The 16,093-nt window shown below is 46.1% G+C and overlaps 1 protein-coding gene across 6 annotated transcripts in view; it reads right to left on the minus strand.

Moving 5' to 3' along the window:
* GATAD2A (GATA zinc finger domain containing 2A) overlaps positions 1-12,538 on the minus strand; it is a 67,875-nt gene extending 55,337 nt beyond the window's left edge. For 3 of the 6 annotated variants that reach the window (XM_074565940.1, XM_074565936.1, XM_074565934.1), the window contains exon 1: positions 12,483-12,538. The gene's annotated coding sequence lies outside the window, so the exon portion shown is untranslated. The remainder of the gene's footprint in view (positions 1-12,482) is intronic. The other 3 variants (XM_074565938.1, XM_074565930.1, XM_074565928.1) reach the window with 1 other exon arrangement.
* Positions 12,539-16,093: the final 3,555 nt, after the last annotated feature.

The following is a 16,093-nucleotide window of genomic DNA, read 5'->3' on the forward strand; positions in this document are numbered from 1 at the left end:
AGTCTTAAGATCTCCAGTTTTCCACATCTGTGGAGGCGGGTTATTTTTTGGATGTGGTCTGTTGGCTCCAAAGTCACCAGTCACCACACGTCCCTCACTGAGCCCAGCCAGGCTCAGGTTAGTGATTTCCAGCAGGGCTATACACCGTACTTTAGGGTTCTCCTTCCTCCCCAAAAGGATGTAGCCTCTGGCTCTGCAATCCTTTTTCTGACACATTTTATAAAACCTAGCTGAAGCATGAAGTTAAGAACGGGAGGGATGGCACAAGGAGTTTGGGAAAAAAGTTACACCAAAAGCAATATTCTGCCAGACCTGGTGTGCGAATGCTCCCTGCCAGCACATTTCCAGCGTGATACTTTGTGAAAGAGATTTAGAAGCAGAATAATTAGCGATGGGGATTTTTTTTCCCCAGATTTTGATGACTTAATTCTGAGGCTGAAAGTTAGTTTATAGGTCCTGTGAAAAGACGGGGACCCTCTTCTGCCCCTTTGTGAGTTACATCCCCTAATTACACCCCATATTCAAGCCCAAAGGATTTCTGACAGTGACGGCTCGCTCGGCTGCAGCATTACTTTCCCTGCCAGTCCAGAGTCTTGCCGATTATTCCTTTTTTTACATTAAAAATGCTGGACAACCCCTGTCAAAAGGCTGCAGGTACCCTCTCTAAGAAATGCAGGGGGAGAGCGGCAGTGGGTCTCTACACGACCGACCGACTGCTCCCTGCCATCCCACCGTCCCCAACGGGGAGACCCAGGGGCAAACCTCCCCCCGCCCCGTCCCTTCTCACTAGGAGATTCCCAGGGAAAACTCAAGTTTTAGCTGTTACAGGTCAGGTAGCGTAAGCCTAGAAATCCAACCTGCCTACGATGCACGGGGACACTGCTGCAGACCGAAGGGAATGCTTTTTTATGTTTTTTCTTTCACCTGCTTACTTAAAACATCACAGTGAGTGATTATTTAGTAAATAATTCAGAGTAAAGGTGGTTTAAGACCAGCTACTGATTTTTTATTTTTATTTTTGGATAAAGACTGGCTTCTCTTTGGAGGCTAACTTCAAATTTTAGCAACGAGATGCTGCTGGGGGACGCTACAGGCACAGCATCAAGTGGGACCGTTAATAATTCCGTTACCTGGAAGGTGTATCAGCGCTGTCCCCGCTTAATGGGGACACAAGCTGATGTTACTGCAATGACAATCGAGTGTGGCGAATCGGTGGCTCTATCAAGCAGGAGAAACACCGAGCCCACAGCCCTGTGTATTCCTAGAAATACGTACGTGCCGTAAGGTCACTTGTTCGCAACACGTTTATGTAAACTGAAGTGAAACTGGTCCTAAGCTGCTTTCAGGAGGAAAGTTCTATGAAACTGCGACAAATTATGGAAAAAGCTAATTGAATGAATCTACCTGTATCTGTCAGGCTTTGAAAGAGTTGGGATTTGGGGAGGAATTCTGTAGTTCAGAAATCTTGTGCTCAGAATAAAATAAAGCTGACACTACTTAGGTCCAAACAAGGCAAAGCAGACATCTGAGACAGTAATTAATAAATGGTGTCTTATCCCTATTTTAATATATAAACAACTTTGACAGTAGAGAGCATTTGCCAATAAAAGAGATTAAAGCAGTCCCCTCTCCTATTTAAAATAGCACCTAAAATCTTCACAGCCAAGTGTCAGTGCACTTCTAATCTGAGTATACTCCTTTTTGGAACCCGACACCTTCTAATGAAATACTCGGGCACGACGCATCACCATACTACACTTGTATTAAAATAGGCAACATTAAATTATTAACGTTATTGGATTTTAATTTGAATTAAATACTAGGTTTAAATTAAAATCCAATCGTTCAGAATTAAGGAAGCCCTTTATGTAAGAAAACCGCTAAACTTTTGCAAATCTTTCCCTCACTACAAGTCAGATGATGCCCAGTAAAGCAATACCAGACCAGTATTACCTCACCGCTTCTCACCTGGGCCTTGATTAAAGCTACTCAATTAAGCACAGAGCAGAGGGCAGTCAGATGGGAGAAGGAAAGCTGGTATTCAGCCGGCTGTCTCAACTGAAGCTGGCACATCCCGGGTGTGTCACCGAGGTGACACTGTTTGGAGGAGTCCATCAGCTGGTGACACTCCCGGTGCCTGGACCGGCCGCGCATGGGTGGCCCCGGAGGAAGCCGTCCCCGTGTCAGCCCTTCCAGCCCCACCACAGCACTCACCCACTCCCTTTGTATCAGCCTTTTCAACTTTTACAAAGATGTATTCCTGAGATCCAACCAGCAAATTGCCTTGAATACTTAACTTGCGCATCATTTTCATTTAAGAATGTGGCATAAACCCAGAAAACGGCATAAATATTCATTCTGACAACCAAAACTGATGTTGCATACCTTACATTCTACTTTAAAGCTCAACAACTCATCACAGAAGCAAAATTTTGCCAGAGCCACAAAGTCCAACTATTAAGTTGTTCTTCCAAAGGTATTTCCCTCATTCCGAATGCAAAGTCCATAGATAATACAGATCAAATACTTCATCCCTCCTGTATATTTTAATACTCACTATATGCACTCTTCATAAAAATACCACCCAATATAGCATACACTAGGACATTAATTTTGTTGCGACAATAGCAGAATTTGGTATTGGGATGTGAGACAAGAACCCGGACATTCAGGCAAAATTCCCAAGTGTCCCTAAAGGAGAACGAAAGAGGAGATTAAGCCCTTTCTCAGTGCACATCAGAATGTAGGTCAGAGAAGAACAAGTGGAGCTCAAGCCAGATCTGTTAGACTTGGTCATCTTCCTGCAACCACGGGCAGATGTAAGACGCATGGGAACATGCTAATATTGGCATACTAAACAGGCTAAACAAGTTTGTAAGCTCAATAGCCGATATGTGTTTTACTAAAGGTAGAGAACATAACTCTTAAGTGGTTTGATGGGCTGGAGGATCAAGAAGTCGGGAGCACAGATACTTCTGAAGCTGTTTCAGCTCGGCGCCTGGATCTGTTATGTTCACCTAATTTCTAGCATTCAGAAGATAAACCAGGGGCGACTGCTGAGCGTGTGCTGACCCGGAGTCTGACACTGTCACAAGACAGACTGCAACCCTTTATGTTTTTTAAAAAAGCAAACCCCACCACCTTGTAAAGGATGGGGGTTTTTTATATCTTTTACATTGCTGGCTGGAAGTTTGAAATTAACAGACTACATCCTTAAATAGTTAAAGGGGGAAAAAAAAGGATAAAACTGCAAGCATGCTGCAACAGTGTTCAAAATCTTAAGAATACAATTTTAAGATGGCTTATGCTAAGAATGAAAGGAATTCCATAGGTTTGAGACCAAGAGATGGTCCTTCACTTATTTTCCCGTGAAACTATTTTCATGCAAGTGCAAGTTGCAGCTCCCACCAGCTGCTGCAGACAGAATTTCGGGTAAGTAGTTCAGGAATAGGATGAGCTGGTAAACTGGTGCTTTTTGACAAGAATCTGAGACGCTTCAGGGTCACTATAATCCGTACTGCAGGGCCTGTTTGCCCGTCTCCCACCCACTGGGAATAACGCTTAAATGTGAAATGTCTTCTGCAGCAAAGCAGGACGCGAGATTGGAAAGAGTCAAAATTCCACGATCTAAGCAGTGAGGTGAATGACCCTAAATAGAAATGAAAATTAATCCTTCTGGAACTGAAAGAAATTAAAGATCAGTACATTATTGAGGAAATGGGGAAAGCAGCGGACGTATGCAAATACTGCTGTCCCAAGAAGGGTGATATTATCTGAGCCTGTCTCTAATAAGCACTTTTATGGTTGGAAGAGGATATATTGGGAGCTTTGCTCCAATTCAACAAGCGCTTCATGGACTATCGATTTTGCTCGGAAGTGGGAGAGAACAAAGTTCACCCAGCATTGCTGTTATTTAAAGATCTGCCGAAGAACATCTCAACCTCCTGAAAACTGGTCCACCACCACCGACTGTCTCAGATCACTCTGTCTTGTGATCTGCAGCTTCGGACACAAATGTTTTGCTGGCAAACAGTGAGTCAGACCCACAGAGCCATTACTTGAGGGAATGGCTGTAATCAAGCACCTCTTGCTTGTTTACTGATCATTGTCACGTGGCTCATCAGTACTTGACCCCGATTAAAAGAAGAATTAACCGGTTGCGAAGAACTCTACAGAGCTCCTGTGTAATTTGACTTTCTGTAAGTTTTAATGCCACAAACAGTGCTAGGAGAAGCGGGAACTCAAATCAGTGGGTGCACACCCACAGAGAGATCTTGGGCTCCCTTCCTGCTGATTGTATCAATCACTGAATATTCCCCAGAATCTTTTTCCTCTGGACCCGGCAGGCTGTTTTTAACCGACTCCTCTGCAGCCTGGAAGCGCGATACACCAAAAGACGACCAGGAGCCCTCATGAACCTTGCTGTTTTTACCATTTTGTGCAAGAGATAAGGCTCAGTCCGCGAGTCTCCTCTCCAGCGTGGAATCCCTTCCCAGAACAGACTGTGGGCTGGTCGGCACCAGGGGAATCTGCTCACAAGGGGTCTGCCAACCCGCAGTGGCTTGTTCTGCATCAGCTGGACTGCTCATCACTTAACACTGTCCTTTTTAAATGAAAACAGGGTTGTGCCGTGGTCCATATACGCAATCAGATGATTTTATTATTATCTTCTACTTTCCTCTCATCTTACACAAATGCACTGCACGTTGCCTCCCCTAACTGGTAAGCTCTTCAGGGTGGGGGCACTCCCAGTGCTACAGGACCCTTCTGCTATTAAACTGTGTAATTTTAAGAACTAATGGCTTCCCGGGTGCAATAATGAACACTTCCAGTTGTGCATATTTTTTTCTGCCGACTCCTAGTTAAAAAATATTTAAATTCCTAATTCACACAAGTATTCATGTCCATATACTCGGAAACCCTAAGCCATGAAGGCAGGAGAAAAGAGAGTTGCTGCACCACTGTTCTTAGGATGTACTCAGAATTAAAACGTGTACGATATTTCCTCCAGCGTTTTGGTCATTACTGCCCTCCAAATTAGAGGTAATGGGGGGAAATATAAACATGACCTCAATAACTGATAGTTTTTACCAAATGTGGAACAGAACGGACCAAAAGTTCTATTTGTGTTACCCCATTTTCTAGAAAACCAGCTTTTATCCTTGAGGGGACCGGTTAGGCTGACTGGTGTACTTTGGGCTGAAATGGTTCCTTTCTCCAGAAGATTAAGCAGCAGATCTGAAAGTCGTAGATGCCATGATTAAACCTTTGCCCTCTCCCTCTGACACAGGTGAGATGTTCCTGTTTTCAGGAGCCTGTACCAAATTTTTTGATTTTGAAAGCTTGATCGTGCTGCTCAGCTAAGCTGTGAATTTTCAGGTTATCAAACTTGAAACTGAAACAGCCCAAGAAGTATTTTCAAACAGGATTTGTGTTTATCCGCCAAAGTGTCTTGGAAATTGCAGGAGGTGGTTGTTACTGACTCCAGGTTGTCATTGTTAATAATACATGGTTATTAATCAGATTTGCACAAACCCCCCAGTCAGTGTTTACCAGCTGGCAAACTGGACACAGAAAAGCCCGATTCAGGAAGGATTTGTTTTTACAGTTCAGACCCTGCAAACTAAGGGTTTCAGAGCGTGTAGGGAATGTCTTTCACAAGGTAAACGGGTTTGTAGTTGCAGCCTGAAGAACTCCACCTAAATTCCACAGATGTATTTGAGCAATTCCCAGTAGTTTATTCTGTCAATCCAGCATCAGACGAGATTCCTAACGGAGATTAATGCCTGCACAATCAGGGATCTGTCTGTATGGATGCCATGACATCGACAGTTCTCTGTGGTTTAACAGACGAGTTCTGGCTAAAGATCCTTAAGGATGGAGTAACTGAGAAATAAAGAGTTGATGGAACGTATTTTGTATTAATTATAAATTCTGTCTATGCAAGACCCTCTGTTTCCAGTGATATAGTTTTGATGAAAATAGATACAGGATCCTCCAAAACATCGTCAGGTTACTCTTACTTTAGATTTCTTTAAACATGCAGACAGGCACATGATTCATGCTCTCCCTGTTGCTAAAACCCATACTGTGTACCAACACTGAGGCTGGTTGTGTATAAAATCATCTTTTAACTGAATTAGCTTCAGCCTTAACTGCTTTTTTTTTTTTTTTTTTTTAACTGAAAGTAAAGCCCTTCTTACCCCAAAGTGTGGGGTTACTGCTTGGCTACAGACAAAAGCATCGAGGTTAAATTTCAGAGTGTGATTAACCTTAGCACACTGATAATCTCCAGGACCAAAATCAAGGTAGCCTTGGAGGAAGCCAGGCAGAGAACTGAAATCAAACGGAGAAATCTTGCAACAGAGATGAAATGAACTTAGTACAATCCTGGTTTAAAAGTGACTGCAATAAAAGCTAGATAAAGAGCAAAAAGTAGGAACTTGGAGCAAAACACATGCAAAGTACTGTCCCTTCAATAAAATCAAGCGTATTCCTTACAGGTGGGAAAGGGAGTGCCCAGTTGTTCCTGGTTTCTCAAGGCATCCACCCAGGGGTCAGCACTGCATTGAAACTTGCATTGCATCCAAAGACAACTGTGCCATTTCTCTACAAAATCATCTCCTTGATTGTAATTAAATTTATTAAAATTTTTGTCATGTCAAGCCCAAGCAAGCAAGTGATCTGTACCTCTCAAACAACTTTCTTTTAAACTTTCAGAAGTGTATAGAAGTTTGACAGTTCAACGTGACCTTAGTTTGCTGTAACTCATGTTGTTATTTTTAAAAGATGAATACTCAAGAGTCCTTTGTTACGTCTAATTCTCAAGGACTTGACTGTGTATTTGTAAGATGCCAACAGAGCCTTACCATAAAGCGATGTTACCAGCAATCACGGGCATGTAAAGCCAAAGGTCTGAGAAAGCACAGCCAGGTTTTACTGATCTAAACAAAGTCGACTAGACAGATTGTTATTGGAGAACGCTGCGTATTGAAAACCTCTGTATTTTCACGAGGATTATGAGAGCCTTATACCATGTTTACTATAAACATTTATTAACATCGTTCCTTCTGGTAATAAGATGTTTATTATCAGCACATTAAAAAAGCCAGTCTTTTCCCCTAACCCCTGCTCATTGTAACTTCAGTTCTATGAAGTCCCCTCTCTTCCCCCAACAGCACTATACTAGGTCAGTTCCATAACCTGCTTTCCTGCTGAAAAGCGAGGCTTATAAATTAGATTCATTTCTAAATTTAGGATTGATGGGATCAGTCATTACTGGTCTTATTTTTTTCAGGCAGATTTCAAGGGAAAGGTATTCATAAGGCAACTACCACTTCTTGCCTAGAGTTTACAGAACTCCTGAGCTATAAATCTCAGAGCCCTCTGCTGAGACCACCCTCACAGAATTAACATAGGGCTCTTATTGGAAGACCAAGATTAGGGGTTTTCTTCCTCCAAAATACTCTTCTATTTTCATAGTACTTCACAAATTGCATGTGGAATTTCCCCTGGTCTTTATGTCATAAAATACAGGCTGTTCAATAGGAACAAGAATCAGTTGAGGAAGAAGAGAGGAACACTTACTTGTACCAAGAGGCAGACTTTGGTAAGCTGTTTTCCAAACAAATCTGTCCTGGATAATGAATCCAAATACTTCTACTGAGAAAAGGCAGTGGGGGAGATCCCTCGCAGCCATCAGATACTGCTAGTGGTTACCTACTGCTCCCAATGATCTGCCCAGAGATGGCTCTCAGGGAAAAAAAATCGTATCTATGTCACCAAAAGCTGTTTTCCTTCGAAGAGGAGGCTGGTCCTCCATCAGCACTTGCTCTGGGTCTGCTGTGTGCCGAGGCACAGGCGACCAAGTGGGAGCAGAGAGTGCCACAGAACCACGTCCCACGGTTTCACTGCTCAAATCAGATACTTGTTGAATAACCACAAAAAAAAAGGACAGCCCAATTCTTATCATCAGGCTCTCTGGAGATTTGACATCCTTGGCATTGTATCCTAAGAGGAAGGAAATTTCTCACTTCCCTAGCTATTTCAGTTATATAAATCAATTGTTGAAGGATAGCGTAACTGGTCCGCACATAGGAGCCAAGGCAACTGTATTTGGGCTCAGATGCTCTTTGGAGATACTGATCTATACATTGAAAATATAATGCTTCGTAATTTATCAGTAATCATATTGCATGTACATTGAAAAAACAGTGAAATCTTATAGCTAGAAAAAAAAAAACCTACTTGATTTTATACTGGCAGTCATGATGCCAAGTCTGTTACGTGCTGGTAACAAGCAGCTAAACCAAGAAAAGGTTCCCCGACTGTGAAGCTGTTTGGTCGGGGTCCTTGGGACCCAAAGCCCAGATGTTGTCACCAAATGATGACCATCTTCCGCTCGTTTTCTCCAGCCTCCTTGGACCTTCCACGTCTTACCATCTGGGGAAGTGGGTTCAGTTGCATAAGCTTAAAGAACTTATAAGAGACTATTAGTAAAGGCAGTGGATTAGAAGATGGAGTTTTCTGGCAAAGAGAAAGCTGCTAGGGGCTGCAAGAACAATAAAAAGATGGAAAAATCCTGAAAATACCTCCGGTTGCTCTGAGAGTATAAGGCCATTGGTTTCCCATGCCAGGCAACCAAAAAGCAAAGACTGCAGGTATCGTTCCAATATTTCAGCTTGTCACTAACACCCTGATTATTCACTTGCAGCAAGGAAAGGATCTGTCCTAAGCCACGGAAGCTACAGGGTGAATGGATGTCGTAGCTGACATAAGGAACCTGTTGTAAAATGAAACTATGATAAAGACACAATAACTCACACATGGCGACAGCACGTCCATGTACCCAGTTCTAGGGAAATGGTGTTTTCCACAGAATATTCTTCACAACTAGCATTGATTTGCTTATTTTGCAAAATCTAGAAACCTATTTGATTAAAAGTAACGACTTGAGTGAAAAGGCAGGGAGGGTTCAGTCACACGGTAGTAATTCTTGTCCTCCTCTCCATGCTTTTAAGCTTTCTCCTCTAACTCTGCTGAAGACACATAGTATTTTCTCCTGTGATTAAGATGGGTCAATGGATTTGGCTGATGCGATTTATTTGACTTGGGTAAAAATATTTATTATCCCATTCTAAAAGTAACTTAGGGCATCCCTATAGGTAACCAAGCAAACAGGTAAGACCGCTGGCCTCTGGAGATGCTCTCAGGGGCCCTTCAGCAGCCAGCCTGCCTGTACGTACATGGTATGGCAGCTCAAACGCTGTCAGTTTTCAGACCTGGGCTGGTAACAGCACCAGTAAGGATTCCAAAAACATGCACTCCACCTTGCTCAGAAGAAAAGGGAATTAGTCAGCAAAGGGCTATTCTTATAGTGTGTCTTCTCTCATTGTTCTTTGGTTGCAATTGATATTTTTGGTTGCACACCAAAATTGTGAAACTAGATACACTGAGTCAGCCCAGAAATGTAGGTGAGATCGAACCCCAACATCTGCAAGGAACGGAGGACATGACCAGCAAGCCAGAATAGGTAAATATTCTTCACACATCTTCCTGAAGAGTTTTTTTTTCTAAGAATATCATGGAGATATTTCAGACTGTGGCAGTGGCCCATAGGTACTGCTCCGTTCCTCAAGTGGAGATGTCTATGTCAAGGGATGCAAGTGGTCCAAAAGTTTTGAAAACTGTAACTTGTAATTCACTGTTCCAGTTCATTCTGGCCCTAGCAGTAGAAAAGCTCCAAATCCTCATTCCACAGCATTACACTATTACTAGGAAACATTTTAGGGCTGTCTCTGCTCTTCCCTTGGGAGTGCTGCTAAAAATGTGGCTGTGACCCATTGAATAAGTCACCACTATTACTTTTTTAATTCCCTACCTGCCTTTGGGAAGCTGTGACAACATGCAAGCCAGTTTCTCCAGAGACTCAACGGACTCCATAAATTCAAGCTGAAGATATTGGTGTGGAAAGTCTCCCTTTAGCACAAAGAGCTGAACTCTTATCGAGATAAGAGACAGTTATACCTAAATCTAGCAATGGCCTTTTTATTTTTCGCTGCAGTAAGGTTAACATTCAGTGGTCCTGCTTCTTATGTAGTATCCTTGAAGCACTCAAGTCTGTGATGATGGAAACTGGATAATTAACTTTGGATGAAAGCTAATTCACGTTCTTCAAGTAGCTTTCAAAAGCAAAGTTAGTGTGTTTGTGTTACTTTTTTAAACAAAATTTTGTTATTTGTAGTCCCCAACTCGTTGCTTATAGACGAGTTTCTTCCTGCAAGACCCTGTGAAATTACTCATGGACACAGGAAATTAAGATGTTTAAAAAGAAGCCAACTGGGAGACATGAAATAGCCTGCGGCATTTTGCTTGCTTCAGATAGTAGCCCGTTGGACAGCAAGATTTAGGGACCACTGGTACACACGTAATTTCAACTATATTTGTGTGATAACATCATCTGTTTTACTCTCTGGAAGATTAGGCACTGTTTGAACAGTATGCATACTCAGGTTCACGTAAGACGTGTCATTAAACTCTTGAGAAAGTCTGAAAAAAAAGAAGTGATCTGTACCACTGAAATTGAGATTGGAAGAAAAAGTCAATCTACAGCTTAAAAGAAGACTGCCCACTAAAAAGATATGTTTTCTTTCTTAAAACTTTGTGGTTGGTGCAGTCATGAAAAGTACCGAAGTATCTCCCACAATTTTCTTTGCATTTAATAGTGCTTTGTATTCAGCTAGTTCAAATAAATATTTGTGCCACCAATTTCTAAGTTGTTTAGGAGTTACATTTAAGGGTCCCTCTCAAGTTAAAGCCAAAATAAAGGCTTTTTCTTCCCTTACACTTTTTTGTTTGGAATTTGCTGCTAAAATGCTGCAAAGAGGCAAAATTTGTAAAGTTAGTTACTTCTAAATACTTGAACTGACAATATTCTCTTACATACAGCAACTGCCACAGCGTACATGGCTTGTACATATACTCCCTTATACTCTCTCTAGCTTTTCACCACACTTATCACAAAGACAGGGAAAAAAGTGGAAGACAAATAGAAAATTAATAATGAATTAGATTTTTTAAGAAGCCCTCTAGATATGTCCTGTGAAACATGGCAGATAGCTGGGGGTGAGGAGAAGGTGGCAGACCACAGACAGGATATAACTTTATTTGGAATAGAGCTCATCTTGCGTACAAACTAAATCCCCCCCACCCCCCAAAAGTAGTACAGAGATAAAACGCTGCCAGAAAAAGAAAGTGGTCGAGGCGAACGCAATAGTGGCGTTTTCAAATTCGCGAAAACGAGCCCGGTGCTCAATCTTTGCGCACGCAACCTCCGGGCATCTCGACAGAGGGGTATACGGACTCCTCTTTGGCATCAGCCCCACAAAACACCTCCATCTTAAGTCCTGTCGTGAATTCAACCCATCTGGCACTCTCCAGCAAGCAACCAGTTTTTTTGTTCCTGCTGAGCAGGTCCCCTCCGTCAGTGGCCTCACCCCGCCTGCGTTCACCCTTTCTTCCCAGGGACGCCTCACCCACCGCGGACCCTCCGGTTTTTTTTTTTTTTTTGCTGCCCCGGGACAGAACTTTGTCCATGGCCGGAGTGACACTTTTCTCTCGCAGTGGGCGTCCGGTTCTGCCCCCGCAGCAAACACCACCGGGGCTTCTCTCAGGACTCCTTGGTACCTTCCTCACCCAAAAAGCCGCCCTCCTTCCCCTCCCTCTCCCCCTGGCAGCACCTTCCCTCTCCGGCCGCCGGCCTCTCCCCGGGCCTGCTCCGGAGCCGGCTACACCCAGCCCGGCCCGGTGGCCCCAAGTTTTTTTTTCCCGGATGCCCCATCTTTAGCATCGGTAGTTCCCTCCCCTCCCCCACTTCCCCTCCCCCGCCTTCCCAAGTCTCTGGGACTAATAATCTGGCTTTGCTGACATGCTCTGGTAGCTGTGCCTATCGGGCAACTCCCAGGATGCACTCTTCGCTCCTCCCTGGCACCCCCTCAGCCTTGCCCACCCTCCCCGGGTACTTCCCCAGCCCTTTTTTTTAAATTTTTTTTTAAATTCCCCCCCCTCCTTTTTCCCCTCACACACACCCCCCCCCCCCAGCTCTGTGAGCGCCCCTCCCAACCCCGCTCTTCCTCAGGCCCAATTCCCCAGCGTCCCTCCGGGCCTTCCCCTCCCCCGCCGTGCCCGGGCCCCGCCGCCCCCGGGGCGCCCACACCCGTGTCCCCGAGTGTGTGTGTGTGTGTGAGAGGGGGGGGGACACACGGCCGTCCCTCACACCCACCACACGCCGGTCCGCGACACCCCCACCCCCCGCGGCGCAGCGACCCCCGTTCCCCCCCCAACCTCCTTCCTCGCCTCCTCACTCGCCCCTTCCCCTCAGCCCCTCGCCCCCCTCGGGGTGTCCCCCCGTGTGTGTGTGTGTGTGTGTGTCCCCTCACCCCCCCCGGTCCCCAGGGGCTGCGGGGGGCGGGGATGTCACTCACTCTCCTCAGCCCCCTCAGAGCCGCCTCCTCCTCCTCAGCGGGGCCCGGGCCGGACTGGGGCCGTGGGGGGAGGGGAGGCGGCTCCCTCAGGTGGCCACTGACAGGAGGAGGGAGGGAGGGAGGGAGGGAGGGAGGAGGGGGCTGCGCGCGCAGGGAGACCCGCCTCGCGCCGGGCTCCCTCCCTCTCCCCCCACCCCCCCCCCCCGCTCCCCCCCCCCTCCCCGTGCCGCCCCGCGCGCTGCCGGCGGCGCGGGACTCCCGGGGTGGCGCCGCGCGCGCCACCAACCGTCACCTCCTCGGGACGCCGGCCCCGCCCACCCCCGTTGCTAGGCAGATTTGGACAAACTTGCGCCGCCGCGCGCGCCTCGCCCCGCCCCCTGCTCGCCCCTCTTTTTATTTTTTATTTTTTTGAAACGCGTTACGGACGGCTGCGACGCCCAATCAAAAGCGGGGGTTGCCCAACCCTCCAGCCAATCGCGGCTCGAGCCCCGCCTCCCGCCCGCCCACTTACTAAGCGGTGAGGAAAAGAGGCGGGGCGGCCTTTTGATTGACAGGCAGATTGGCCAGTAAACGCGGAGCGGCGCTGGGTGGGTGGGGAGGACGGGAGCCAATGGACGGCGCGGCGCGCGGGGAGGGGGCGTGGCCGGCGCCAGGCCGGGCTGTGGGGCGCCGGGGTTCGGCCGCGCCCCCCCCGGGACCCGGCGGCGGGACAGGACAGGCCGGGCCGGGGTGGGGAGAGCCGGGAGCCCCCGCCGGGCACCTCGCCGAGGCCGACTGAGGTGATGCGCTGCCCGCGGGGAGGGGCCGGAGCCGCCGGCGGCCCTTATCCATCCGCGCAGGCCGGCCTGGGGCCTCCGATAGGGGCCGGCGGCGGGGTCGCTCCGTGAGGCGGGGAGGGGGAGAAGGCCGTGAAGCGCCGGAGAAGGGCCCCCCGCTGTCCCCGAGCCCCGCCGAGCGTGGGGCGGGAAGGGGATGAAGCGGGGGCAGGAGCCGGGGCCCGGCAAGCCCCGGCAAGCCGCCCGGGGGCCGGGCGGGCCGCGGTGGCGGTGAGTCATCCCCGCTTCCCCCGCGGGTCTGGGGCAGGGGTGCGCGGAGCCTTCCCCCGCCGCCGTCCGCACCCCCCGCACGGCTCCGGCACCATCCTGCCCCCGCCGGAGCTGGCGAAGGGACGTTAACCCTTGGGGTCCGTCACGCCCCCGGGGTTACCGACACCCGCCCGGCCAAACCAACGCGCAGAAACGGGGACAAAGGAATTAATAAATTAACTTTCTCCATGGGAGTCTCCGAACGACCGCATTCACGCGAAAAATGTCTTCTGAGCCGCCAGCTCGCTACTTGGGTCTCTGACACGAGCCTCAGGACTTCTTATTCAGCATTTTTAGACACCTGCAAGCGAGCTTGTTCTTAGAAGGTAAAAAAGAAAATAAAATCGTGGGTGAAGCAGGTTTATAATTGAGGGTAAATAAAGCGACAATAGCTCAGTTTAATGCCAGATGCAATTGTTTTTGTGAGGAAGGAACTGCAGATAACCAGGGTAGGGAGAGTGGAGGGTCAGCATAGCCAAGTCTTATTTTTGACAGAAAGGAAGCTGCCGTTTGGGTTAAAATTTTCACATAGTGAGTAACTTGTTGGAACAGAAGCTACTCGGCTTCTGCGATGAAATTCAAGGGACTAGTACAGCAGCTCAGATGACATTTTGGAAAGGGACGGTATGCAGAAAGTTTTAAAATTTTCAGTTTCTTCAAAGTTTTACTTGCAGAGAAATTGATTCAGCAGTTTTCTTCCTTTTAAATTGAAGTCAAGGTGTAAAAGTACCTGCCAGAACCATTCAAATTTTGGGATAAAAGACAAAAAAAAAAAAAAAAAAGGCAATTTCCATTAAACCAGATCCCGTTTGTGAAGACCAAATAGAATCAGCATCTTCCTTGGCTGCACAATTGCTGTGAAAAATCCTTCTGTCCAAGTAGGAAAAATTCCAGCTGTTTGACCAATCCACAAAAGTCTTGTTTTAACCCCGCCACCTGCCTGGGCTCTGGCATCTCTGGGGCAGGTTCATGGCCACCTCCAGTCCTTCGAGCAGGAAATTCTGGTCCCAGGCAGGAGCCCCCCCAGCCTGAGTCCCCGCTCCCCCCTTGTCACCCACCGTCCACAGCCTCCTGTCCTCCCGTCCCACAGCCGGGAGGGCCTTAAACATCTTCCAACAGCAGGTGCTGGGACGTTGGGGTAAGTCCTTTCTAGGCAGGATCACCTGCAGATCAACCCAAGGAATTCGTATTCTACAAACTGCTAGAAGAAGTAAAATTAAACTTTATTTAAAAATTCTTCTATTATAGAAAACGAGAGGAAGCAAAGGCAACAAGGTAATGCCCCCGGTTCCACCTCATTACATGAGTTACTGTATTTACAGGTTCAGGAAGGAGCGTGGGCAGAAGGTACACGTCCTGCTACTTAACGGAGAACTACAAACACTTAACAATACATTGTACAAACCCGACAGAACATTTAAAGGTTCACTGCAGGAAACAATTAAATACACTTGCTAAGACGGACAGTAGAAGAGCACAGACGGGTGTTATTTCATCCTGATTTCTCCCGCAGTTCTGTACAACCTGAACTACCCACGTGATTTTTTTTCTCACTCGCTTCTCGCCAGCGCGGCGAGAACTGCCGTACAGCACGGAAAAATTATGGAAAAAGGTTCATCCAGCATGATTTGGAGGGGTCAGTAATTCTCTAAAGGAAAACAGGACATTACCGAACCCCTTCTATCATAATTTTACTTTCTGGAGAATTTAGAAAAACTGAATAAAATTAAAGCAGTGAAGTAACATGGAATACGTTGCGCTGAACTCCATGTGTCCACAGGCAGCGTCGCAACTTAAGGCCCAAACATTTTAATCAATGTCCATTTTTCACTCCTGGTGCCGCAGCGAGTGCGCAAATGGGGGGACAGGGAATACATTTCAGGATTTTTATTTTATTTAAATTCCCTAGCTGCCAAATCTAGATTTTCTGCGCACGTGGGCCTTTCTGATGGTCATACTGTAGGAAATGAAATACAACAGGCAAACACTTCTTCAGACTGCGTTCTCTATACATATATAAGTTTTTACACTATCTACAAAACAGTGATTAGATGCTTCCGTGTAAGTTCTTGCTACTCCTTTAAAAATACTAGAGAAAAAAAACTGTACAGTTCTCTAAATTACATCTTTAGAAGAATAATTTTTTTTTTTTAGAAGTTCATAAAAGACTTCATGTTTCTTTCTATAGAGAATTAAATGATTGGACAAGAAAGATTAGAAATATGTTGTTCAAATCAAGTTAGACAGACCGAGCACTTAACAGAACATTAGCTGTAAACTTCTAGTTTTCTGTTCAACTTTACATACGCATTCGAAAATTAGGAAGAACTTCAGTCATGAGGTCCTTGTTTTAATCTCTGCTACATACAAAAGATACTGAAAAGCAAAAACTATTAAATAATTTAATATACAAGTGTAGTTAAAAAGCACTGTACATTGTAACAAATGTACATTGAATTTCAGAGATAGAAAAATCACCGAGTTATTTTCAAATTTACATGATTTTTTTTTTTTTTTTTTAATTGT

This window comes from Larus michahellis, chromosome 23 (assembly GCF_964199755.1).
Source record: "Larus michahellis chromosome 23, bLarMic1.1, whole genome shotgun sequence".
Classification (NCBI taxonomy): domain Eukaryota; kingdom Metazoa; phylum Chordata; class Aves; order Charadriiformes; family Laridae; genus Larus; species Larus michahellis.